The following is a 12,110-nucleotide window of genomic DNA, read 5'->3' as shown; positions in this document are numbered from 1 at the left end:
GAAAACGGCCCTTAAACGCTTCCCCTCGGCACCCGCGTCAGGGAGAGTTTTGCAGACGTCGTTTGCCGCTTGCGCAAGCCACCGGGCACACGCTTTTGGCAGGGGCTCCATGCAGCGAGGTAACACCTACAAATAACGGGAGTCGGCGGTCACCTAAACTGCTGGCGGGTGTGTGAACACCACGAAAAGAAACAAAACAAGACAGTCCATCCCGGGTGTAGCCCTTCTGCTCGGAAATTAAGAAGAAAAGCCCATTAGTCAAAAATGTAACAAGCAAAGCTGCGGCTTCTTCAGTTTTAGCAAAAAACCCCAGGTGGGATCTGAGCCGCCCAAGATGGTGGTGAAGAACTCCTCGTGCAGGTTTTTGAAGTGAAGGCTAAACGAGTTTGAGAGAAATGCTTCCAATCAAGACTCATCAGTTTTACGTCTGTCACAACGTTTGTTTTAATTTTATCATGAAATTAAGGCTGATTCGGTGATGCAAATTAATAACAGTACAACCGCCCTGAAGATCAGAATCCCTCAAAACGGCTGCCTCGTTATTTTTGCATCGGATGGAGCCTCAAAGCACTGGAACGGCACGTCGAGAACTACCTACTAGCATTAAGAAACATAAACATGCCAGTGAACATATGGAGACGGTGATGGGCTTTGCACTGCGTACAGAGGGGTGTAATAAGAGGTGAAGCAGTAGCTCTGTGTTTCCATATCGGTTTCTTTCATCCCTGCAAGCATCTTTAAGCATAGACTCACATTTTTTGAATTATTGGAAAGGTCTTAATAGCCGCATCAAAAAATGATCACCGTGGCAGGCTATTTTGAGTAGGTGGGGAAAAAAAGGTATATTAGGAATGGCTTTAAGACCTCTTTTTATTCCTTCATGTTTTTGGCTTGGTTTAGGCCATGTCCCCAGCATAACTCAGAATTGCCTCCAAAAGAAATCTATTTTAATATTCTGCTGTCGTGGGCCCTTAGGTGTTGCCGAGGAAATGCACATGCAGCGTACAGTTTGGATTATGGTTTCTCCTCCAACCCCCACAAATCACAGGACTCTAGTTCAGTGATTTTCTGAAGCAGGTTGGCCTGTCAGCAGTGCAGCTGTTGAAGATTGCTTTTCTCTAGCTACATGCGCTATGGGTTCTCTAAATTTCTAGAAATCATATTTTTGAGACTTCCAATTTCCTATGAAATTTAGTTGAAACTGGTCAATGCCTTCAAATGTTATAGGAAGATGGAGCAACTAGACAGTAAGATGATATAATCCTCATTTGCTTTGAAAATCAGGCTGAAATGCAATGATTTTATTTTTTTAGGAAAATTTTGGAGAGGTGATCAATCTATTCATAACAGAGGTACTGACTGTGAAGCACTGATTTGCCAGCGGTGACACAGGTTTGCTACTGCTATGCCGTTGCACCCCCTGATACCACTTGTGTTGCCAGAATGCAAATCATAAACAAAGCCCATACCACCGTTACGGCTGTTGGAGTTGGCACAGGGAGCAAATGCACCAGGTCATTGCTTCCTCAGAGTCTCCAAAGATCTGGAACTTCTCTGTTTGAGCAGAAGCTCCCAGTTCTGGGTCAGCACACAGCCAGTGTTGGTTAGGAGGGACACAGAGGGTTGCTCATGCCACCACCCTTGGTGTATCCAGTTCTACCAGAAAGGTGGCCCCTGGTTGTCAGTGATGGTGACAGCACCTCTGGAGAGGCAGATCGTTCTTGCAGAAACCACTGAGAGAAATGTTGACTTTCTGTTGCTTTATAACGGGAAAGCTGTGGTTGGAAGGTGTCCCTAAGGAGAGCAGACTCTTCTTCAAGCAGGTGGGCATGTAAGAGGTAAAGAAGGGTATGGCTAAAGAGAGGTAAGTGTCCTGTTGGTTTGCTTCAGTGGCACTTTCGCCTGGTCGATGGTTAGTTGATGTCAAAGTGTTTTGCTGAGTTGGGATAAGGTTGACATGCTTACATTTGCACTTGGAAGTGTTGAGGCCACCCTCAACGTAGCCTCTTGGGCAAGAACATCCAAGTGCAGAGATTTTTTTGTATTTATGCTGCAGCAAAACTTGTTTTGTTGCCTAGTTTTCTTGGCTCAGAATGCATATCTTGTTACTTTGGCATTGTGAGAAAGATGACATTCATAGTCATGCTGAGCTTTTTTCAGAAGGTGGCAGCAGCTTATTACTTATAGAAAATAGATTGCTGCTAGATGTTAATGTCTGCCTAAATGTAAATAAATACTTACACTTAATTTCACATTTCTTTATTGGTTCATTGCTGTGAGTGCCTTAGATTTTCTTTAGGATGTGGAGTTGCAAATCTAAATTAATATTTAGTTTATTGTAATACCTAAGATATTTTATTCCTGCCTATCATCAAAGTGCAATTTTGGGATGGTTTGATTTTCAAGCAGAGGGCATTGGGGATTCATACAGATATTTGTCAGGTTTTAGTTCTTTTCCCTTTTCAAAGGATACACGCATGTGCCACAGTTTATTGTCCAAAATGTGCACTTCGTAAGACATGGGGCAGTTAAAGAGACTGCTAGCTTTCTTTTCCAAAAGCGGTGAATAGACAACACGTATATTCTTTACATCTAAACAATACCTGGCAGAGTAACACAAGGGTTCCAAATTAATGAATATTCATGTTTCCAACCATCTGCTGATTAATTTCAGTCTCTATTCATATTCAAAATTCATAAATCACTGAAACTATGGGAGTCAGATATGACTGTATCTGCTTTTCTCTTCCTTTAGATATATTTTTTCCAAAGTAAGAGAGGAACAGGGATAAAAAAGCAGGGGACAGAAAGGTAATGGAGTAGCATGGAAAGAAATGGAGAAGGTAGAAAGGGAACAGGAAGAAAAGCCAAAGTTACATCCAGGCTTCCCCATGTGAGGTGCTTTCCTGTGGACTTGTGCTCTCATTTTTGTTGGAATATGTGCTCAGAAAAAGAAATATGTCTTCCTTTGCATTTGATGTCTGCCAGATGCTCTGCAAGCAGTAAACGCATAACGCAAATGTTATCTGCAGTAAACGTGTCATTGGCATGATGCTGTCATTAAACACATTTTCTCTGCTCCAGCTTGCTTGTGAGAATCTGTCGAGTAAACACCCATGATAGATACAAATCGGCTTGGATGCTGGAGTGGACCGTTGATTGACAGCTAAGTTTGAGCAATTTGCCCACGAATGAATTGAAGTGATAACCTTTTCTCTGCAGCTTGAAGATTCAGGTTTCTGACCGTGAGAGTGAGAGCCGAGGCGTTCAGCAGAAATTACAGAGGGTAGGGTGGTAAATGTTAGCAGTGGGAGTGGAGGAATTACAGGTATATAACTCAGCTTTTGTGTTTTGTCATTTTTTAATATTTCCCGTCCCTCCCAAGCAAAATTATGTAATGCTATGGTACCAGTGTTATGAAAACAACAGGAGGAATCATTTTTCATACCCCTAAATGAAAAATGTAATGTAATCATGAAAATGGTTCATATCGTATTGATTATTTGCACATCCCACGGTGATGCAAGTTAAAAAGGTACGACCAGTTACAGCTTGAGATGGCTTTAGTCCAAGTACAGCACACAGTTTTCCTTGCCCTCTTTAAGATGAGAAAAATAGCTAAGCCCAATCTTGGCGGTGCGTGTGTGTGTCTATAATTTTGCTTGTCTTTCTACTGCTATATTAAATATCAGTGTACAAAAAGTGAGAGTTCTACTGGTTGCTACAGTGGAATATTACAAACCCTCCCCTTTCTGTATGCCTGACTATAATTGTGTCTAGCACAAAACAAGTATTTTACTAAAACAGGGAAAGAGACAGGGAAAGAAAAAGAGGCATGAGATTGTTGTTGAGAGACCTTTTCCCACTAGCAGCCGTGGTAAGGATCGGGCTAGGAAAGAGACATCAGGTGATTACCACTACGTTCATACGTGCTGTGATTGCTTCTGTGCCCAGATACTGCATAACTGACTGCACAGCATTAGCCAGGCACCACGTGGTATGAGAACAGATACTCTGGCGGAAAAAGCACCGAGGCTCTGGTACTGAGATGAGATAAATCTTTTTTTAAAAAAAACCTCCTTGTAAAGAGTGAGGATGAGTAGGGGTGAGAAGCAGGGAAGCCATTTCTATAAAGTGACTTTATTAATTGCATTTATTACCTGGTGTAGGGTGAAATTCATTGTGAGAGGAGAGGTCACATAATGATCCTGCTCATTGCTGCTGCGGTATAGGCACTACTAGGGTGAACTGACTGTTTCATCAAAATCAAAATCATGCATGGGTGTGAGCAGGGAAAAAAAGGGAGGTAGGGTAAAGCTCAGCAAAGAATAGTACTTTTTGCTGACAGAATAGTACCACTCTTACCACATTTCGTGGTTGGATCGTGTTAAAATGCAATACTTCTTTCCATCTTGGTATCCACCAAATGCTCCTTCAGCATCCTTCTGGTCAGTGCAACAGTGCCTGCAGCTGCTGCTTTGGGCAAGAAGGCTGTAAAGCTGCAGTCTGCGAGTTGAAGGACAGTTGTGATTTTATTTAAAAAAAAATGATTGAAATACTTCCCTGGGAAGGGTGATATGAGAGCAGTAGATTTGTAACTGGAATCTTGCCCAGTTCTGTAGAAGTAACTTACCACTCATTTACAAACAGTAAAAACCTAATTTAACAGCCAGAGCCTGGGTTAAGCTAGGAGTAGAAAAAGTCATTTTGCTTCTCAACAGCACCATTAATAGGGGAATGGTTCAGAAAGTGAAGATGGGTCAATACTATGCACTTTTTTACAGCCAGCATATTATAACCTTTGAAGACACTGCCTGCCTTTATTTGTACTGGAGCAGAACAACTTGTGCTCCAGGGTGTTAGCTAAGCAAAGATTTGTATAATCTGTGTCCACCAGTCAATGAAAAGATTTCCTTCTACATATTGAAAATGTCGAAAACTATTTCATGTACTGCTGAAAGTACATAACTGGCAGCCTAACCCCCTTTTTTAAACCCAGCCCCCCCTTGGGATTTCTTGAACTACACGAAGCTTTGATATATGTGTAAAACTACAAAGGATCGCTTCCCAGAAGGAAAATATCTAGCTGAAAAATTTACTTATTGTTATTTCAGCCATGCGTTCTTCTGAGGGGTGGTGTGTTGATAAAAATCAATTGGGTAATAAGCTCATGAATAGTGAGTCAATGGAAGCTGGTGGCAGCCTTCACGTTGATCAGCAATGTCAAGATTTTGGAACAGGTTACAAAATAATAGCAGGCTCTGCAGATGCCACTGAATTAGCGGATAGACAGGACGTGACCACCAACACTCCTTTTTCTGTTAGTGACCCCTTGTGGTTTTTCATACAAAGGGCGAAAAGAAGCAAATTAGTTGGTCATTGGGAGCAGTTTTATAAGGAATTCTTAATTTATAGGCTCTGAATTTAGTATGCTGCCCTTAAATGAACAGTTTTGTACTTCCTGGCACTTCTTCTTTCTTCTTGGCAGTTTCCAAACTCTTCAGAAAATACAGGGCTTCGGGAATGTTTGCAAGGGCAGCAGGCCCTTCGCATCTTTACTGATTCTACAGGAAAACAGAAATATAATGACGATAATGTTTAACTTAATGGCAACAGTAGAAATCGTGAGCTGACTGAACAGCTTGATCTGCAGCGGCAGAGGTCAGCCGCCTTCACGCCGTTCTGTTTAAGACCTCCTTTTAACCTCCATTGCAAAATGCAAAACTCATTGTAAACTCAAATCTACTTCCATTTTCTTCCCAGACACTTCTGTTCTCTGTTTTTTCCTGGGGAGGTTAAACAATAGAAAGGAGTGTAGCAACAATTATGGATAATTTTAACCCATTGTGTTACAGCTGATAGATGTCCCAGTTATTTTTCTGAAGTGATTTATTGGATAAAGCTTTGTCTCTTAATGCTGAGAATGCTCTGGCTAGTTTAATAAATCGGCTAGTGTGGGCAAAATGTGCGGTTCGGTTCCGTTCAGTCAGCAGCCTGAGCTGCTGCTTTCATATTCTTCTATTGTCTTAAGTGCATGCGGCCATGATTAGGCGGAAAGACAATAAAATTCAAGTAAAGGATTGTTTTAATTCTGAATTAATTTTGATGTTCAAAAATAGCCAAAGACTCTTCTTAGGTCTTCACCTAATTTTTAATAAAAAAAGTGATAGCTTATGGCCTTGCCACATTGGTTTGCTTAGCTATTATTTTGTCAAAGAAGAGGGACCTGATGTATTTTTCTGTTGCAGGCATAAAAAATGTACCCATGATAGCTGGAAGCAAAACATTTTTTCTTAGTCTGAAGGTGTACAAACAAGATCGGTAGATCCTCTCTGTCTTGCAGAGCAGATCACGTAGCTTGCCCCCCCAGCTCTGAGGAAAGACTTCTGCTGGCTTTAGTAGGCTTTGGGTCAGACTAATAACCTGCATCTCTTACTTGCAAATTGGAAATACTGGTAGGTATCTACAAAAGGAGAGCTGCAATAGAAAAATAAATTCATGTTAATAACACATTTTGAGGTCATTGCGTCGAATAGTTAAATGATGCAATTAAAAATGTTCTTGTCTGTTTTTTCACCCAGTACAATCCAGTTCCTCTTTTGCATGTTAAACTGACTGCGTTTGCCTTAGATTACTATATTTGCAGTTGTGGGGGGTTTTTTGAAGCACTCTGACTGTACAATTCTAGAAGTTCTCTTGTATTTCTGGCCACTGTCATGTCAGAACTGCTGTTGCGTTGTAGGTCACACACACAAATCTCTCCAGGTGAAATCAGTGGTGTGGTTTAGTGGTGTTCCTGCTTTGCGAATGGTGGAGAAATGGGTTTTAGGTGTGTCTTAACTGGCTTGTTAATTGAATCTCTTACATGACTTTTATCCCAAGCATTTTACTTCTATCCTTATTTAAAAAGTTTTTCTGGACTTCAAAGCAGGAGGGCTGTTAAATTAATTTAGACGGATGAGAGAGTGGGATTTTCTTTAAATTGGGCTGCAAATCACACATTTTGTAGTGAAGCTGGAGGCAAAATGACTTGAATGCAGGTAATCCTTCAGTGTTCTTCCCAATGTTCTCCCATATGTGTCTTGGAGGACGCGTATGTTTCCTCACAGGTGACAAACTTTGCTCAGCAAATACCACAGAGGGTGTCAGCATAAAAAAAAAACCCAGCCATTGTGTCTCAATCACCTATAATTTAAATACCATCACAGTATATAAATTGTGGTGGGAAAACATCTGGATTTCGGTTAGGCTCAGGTACAGATTACTCAGGGTAACCATGCAATGAAGATGCCCTAGTTGCATTAACCAACAAAGGTCCTAAATATGATATAGACCTTGTTTCAAGGAGTGTAAGTTTCCAATTTTTCCCAACACTTCAGATTGCATTATTATTTAATAAGCACCAGAGCTTGAGTACATATCTGAGCTATTGCATATTATGAATTTCCAGAACTGGCTGGTAATATTATTGAAAAATACGAATTATTTTTTTTTCTTGCTTCAAATGTGGCCTGGAAATATTGTGATAACAACCATTTTCTCGGTGTTTCTGCATTTCTTATCTGGGCTAATCTGGAAACTAGCAGTGAAAAACCATTTATTTCAGACCCTCAGAAGCAACTCCCCTGAAGCTCAGTTCTGGCAGGAGGTGAAGATTCCAGCAGGTTCATGCTTTGACCAAATCAGTTTGCCCCTTCTTGTGTTTCTTTTAGAGAGAGAAAAAGAAAATACTTGGACTTAGGCAATATTGACTTTTTGTATGTATATTTGAACATATATTGCTACTTAACCAGATAGGGCTTCAGTCAGTATAAGGGGCTGTGAATGAATGCAGTTTACATGCATTATGCGGTATACTTTTCACTCAGGTGGTTTTCTTGTTACTAATATTGTACAGAAGTTATTTATATGTGAACTTTGGAAACTGTGATTAGAAGCAGTGCAATTCACAATAAAAGTGTATTTGATTTGTATCATGAAGCCATTTTAAAAGGCTTTCCCTGGACAGTCAGGTTATTGTGTAGTGCACATCTGCTTGGCACTTCTGGAGGGGAAAGCCTGCCTGTACTTTTACATCTCCAGCAGCTACAGAAAAGCCAAAGGACTAATCCTGAGTCCATACCACCAGTGTAATAAGTTAGGTCTCTGAGTGAGATGTGCGTCGCTGGTAACTCAGATTCCTGACTGGAAGTCAGATCATATCTGGAAGAGTTACTGAGGTGGTGCTATAGGATAGTACGGACCTACTTGACTGTAGAACATTATTATTGTTATTGCTTGATTATAAAGCATGCATACAGTGCAATAGCTCATTTTGATAAAACTACTGAATTTATTTGTTCTTCTAATCTAAGTCTTGTTCTTCTAATCTAAGTCACTAGATCTCTTCCAGCAGGGCCAGATGCCAACCTCTGGCTCTCTGCGGATATATAGTCTACAAGTGTTCAGGTTCCTAATACTTGAATAAATACTCGGATGCATACTTTTTGTTTTCCATTCTCCACTTTTTCAATAAAACCCAAATGTCTTCTCCAAAGGCCAAGAAGTTCAGCTATGTGTGGGACAAGTATCCAAATGTATTGCTTAGTTAGATCAACCTCACAAATCACACTGTTGGGTCCATCTGGACTGGAATCAGAGGAATTTTCTTGGTTTCTGTGTAAACTTCCTGCCAGATGGTGTGGAAAGTTTGGATAGTGTGTGGGATTGACAGTTTACTTGAGAGGTAGATTAAAGTGATAATGGTATGTGCTTTAGGGTTTTCTGGTATCTTTGAGCAGCTCCCAGTAAAGTTTATGTGCTTGGTTTCATGTTGTTAAAAAAAATAAATCTCTCCTCTCATTCCTTATCTTTTCATTTCTGCCAGCAACTTTTTTAATCCAGAGGAGGCAAGAATGTGTTTACTCTCTCTTTTTTCCAAGAAAAGAGGCACGAGAATCGTATAACTTAACACTTACATAATCACAGAATCACAGAATCACTAGGTTGGAAAGGACCTTTAAGATCATCAAGTCCAACCATTAATCCAGCACCACCATGTCCCCTAAACCATGTCCTGAAGCGCCACATCCACACGTTTTTTGAACACTTCCAGGGATGGCGACTCAACCACCTCCCTGGGCAGCCTGTTCCAATGCCTGACCACCCTCTCAGTGAAGAAGTTTTTCCTAATATCCAATCTAAACCTCCCCTGGCGCAACTTGAGGCCATTTCCTCTTGTCCTATCGCTAGTTACTTGGGAGAAGAGACCAACACCCTCGTCGCCACAACCCCCTTTCAGGTAGTTGTAGAGAGCAATAAGGTCTCCTCTCAGTCTCCTCTTCTCCAGACTAAACAACCCCAGTTCCCTCAGCCACTCCTCATAAGACTTGTGCTCCAGACCCCTCACCAGCTTCGTTGCCCTTCTCTGGATGCGCTCCAGCACCTCAGCATCCTTCTTGTAGTGAGGGGCCCAAAACTGAACACAGGATTCAAGGTGCGGCCTCACCAGTGCCGAGTACAGGGGCACAATCACTTCCCTACTCCTGCTGGCCACACTATTCCTGATACAGGCCAGGACGCTGTTGGCCTTCTTGGCCACGTGGGCACACTGCCGGCTCATGTTCAGCCGGCTGTCAACCAGCACACCCAGGTCCCTTTCCGCCGGGCTGCTCTCCAGCCACTCCTCCCCAAGCCTGTAGCGTTGCGTGGGGTTGTTGTGGCCCAAGTGCAGGACCCTGCACTTGGCCTTATTAAACCTCATACAGTTGGCCTCTGCCCATCGATCCAGCCTGTCCAGATCCCTCTGCAGAGCCCTCCTACCCTCCAGCAGATCAACACTCCCACTCAACTTGGTGTCATCTGCAAACTTACTGAGGGAGCACTCAATTCCCTCATCCAGATCATCAATAAAGATATTGAATAAGACCGGCCCCAGAACCGAGCCCTGGGGAACACCGCTTGTGACCGGCCGCCAGCCGGATTTAACGCCGTTCACCACAACTCTCTGGGCTCGGCCATCCAGCCAGTTCTTCACCCAGCGAAGAGTAAACCCGTCTAAGCCACGAGCCGCCAGTTTCTCCAGGAGAACGCTGTGGGAGACGCTGTCAAAGGCTTTACTAAAGTCCAGGTAGACAACATCCACAGTCTTTCCCTCATCCACTAGGCGGGTCACCTGGTCATAGAAGGAGATCAGGTTGGTCAAGCAGGACCTGCCTTTCATGAACCCATGCTGGCTGGGCCTGATCCCTTGGTTGTCCTGCAGGTGCCCTGTGAGCACTGTCAAGACCAACCGCTCCATAATCTTCCCTGGTACAGAGGTCAGGCTGACAGGCCTGTAGTTCCCAGGATCCTCCTTCCGGCCTTTCTTGTAGACGGGCGTCACATCGGCAAGCCTCCAGTCTTCTGGGACCTCCCCTGTTAACCAGGACTGCTGATAAATGATGGAGAGTGGCTTGGCAAGCTCCTCCGCCAGCTCTCTCAGTACTCTCGGGTGGATCTCATCGGGCCCCATAGACTTGTGGGTGTCCAGGTGGTTTAGCATGTCCTTGACTGCTTCCTCCTGGATTATGAGGAGTACATTGTGCTCTCCATCCCCATCTTCCAGCTCAGGGGGCTGAATACCCTGTGGATACCTGGACTGGCTATTAAAGACTGAGGCAAAGAAGGCATTAAGTACCTCAGCCTTGTCCTCGTCCTTGGAGACAATGTTCCCCGCCATATCCAGTAGGGGATGGAGATTCTCCTTGCCTCTCTTTTTGTTGTTAATATATTTGTAAAAACACTTTTTATTATCCTTTACGACTGTGGCCAGACTGAGCTCTAGCTGGGCTTTTGCCTTTCTAATTTTGTCCCTGCTTGACCTAACGAGATCCTTGTACTCTTTGTGAGTTGCCTGCCCCTTCTTCCAGAGGTGATAAACTCTCCTCTTTTCCTTGAGTCCCAGCAAAATCTCCCTGTTCAGCCAGGCCGGTCGCCTTCCCCGCCAGCTCTTCTTACAGCACATGGGGACCGCCCATGAATTAGTAATTTAAGTATATTATAATAACATTTTATTTGTACAACTGTTACTCAGCTCCTATTTTCAGGAACAAAATAGGTGAAATATATTAAGGTAATTTCTATGCTTTGTAGAAAATTTGCTCAGCTCCTGCAGCAAAACTCTCCTCTCCTTAGTGGAAATACCATTTTTATGAGTGGGCATCCTCCAGGAAAATACTAATGTAATATTTCTTCAGGAATGGTGCCATTAGCCAGTTCATGTTTTAGTTACAGTGTGCATGACAAAAAGGGAAAGACTTTACTGTTGTTTTGCCAGCTATGATATTAATAGGGCATTTCAGCTTTGCTTACTCACTCTTCACGAGGTGTTGCTGAAATTTCAAGTCTGAGGATCATTTCACTGGTATTACTCGACATTCAGTATGTCCTGACACAGAATATGATCTCAAGGTAAAGACTTTTTAAAATCTGGTATTTGACTCCATGATGTCTGGGTCCTCCATGGCCTCCTACGAGGCTCTGGATATTTACTCTTTGTCTCTCCAGTGGTCTGACATAGAAAAGAATGGCAGAGGTATTATACGTTTAAGTATTGCTTAAGTATCTGTCGGTTGTTTAGTGAAAATAACACACCCATCCGTAGGCTGGCATTGCGTTTGGTCAAGATGCCACTTAGTCACACACCTGTTCTTAATGGAATTTGGGATCCCACCATATTTTGCATCATTTGTTACTTGATTGCAATGAATTTATCATCCTATTCCTCTAAGCTATTTCAATTATTTGTGTATTGCTTTAAACAGCTTAGCGATAGCCTGCATGAATACCCAGTATAATTTAATTTTCTCCTGTAACAAAGCTGCCAAATCCTTGCAATGGATTGCCCAACTGTCACCCCGCGGTGCCCCAGCTAGTTCATGGCCTTTCAGCATCCAGCCAGCCATGCTAATCCAGGTTGCCTTTCCAAACCCAGAGACACGCCTGCACAAACCTTCATCTTTAGAATTTGAGAAACAGCATGCTGGTTTTTTGTTTATTTATCTAATTATATTTTTTTTTTTCAGTTATGGGGTTTTGCACTTCTTAGACAATAAGCATAGAGGAGACATCTGCTTAAACAACCTGCATTT

Source organism: Phaethon aethereus, assembly GCF_964289735.1.
Source record: "Phaethon aethereus genome assembly, chromosome: 3".
Classification (NCBI taxonomy): Eukaryota; Metazoa; Chordata; class Aves; order Phaethontiformes; family Phaethontidae; genus Phaethon; species Phaethon aethereus.
This window is presented reverse-complemented; position numbering follows the sequence as displayed.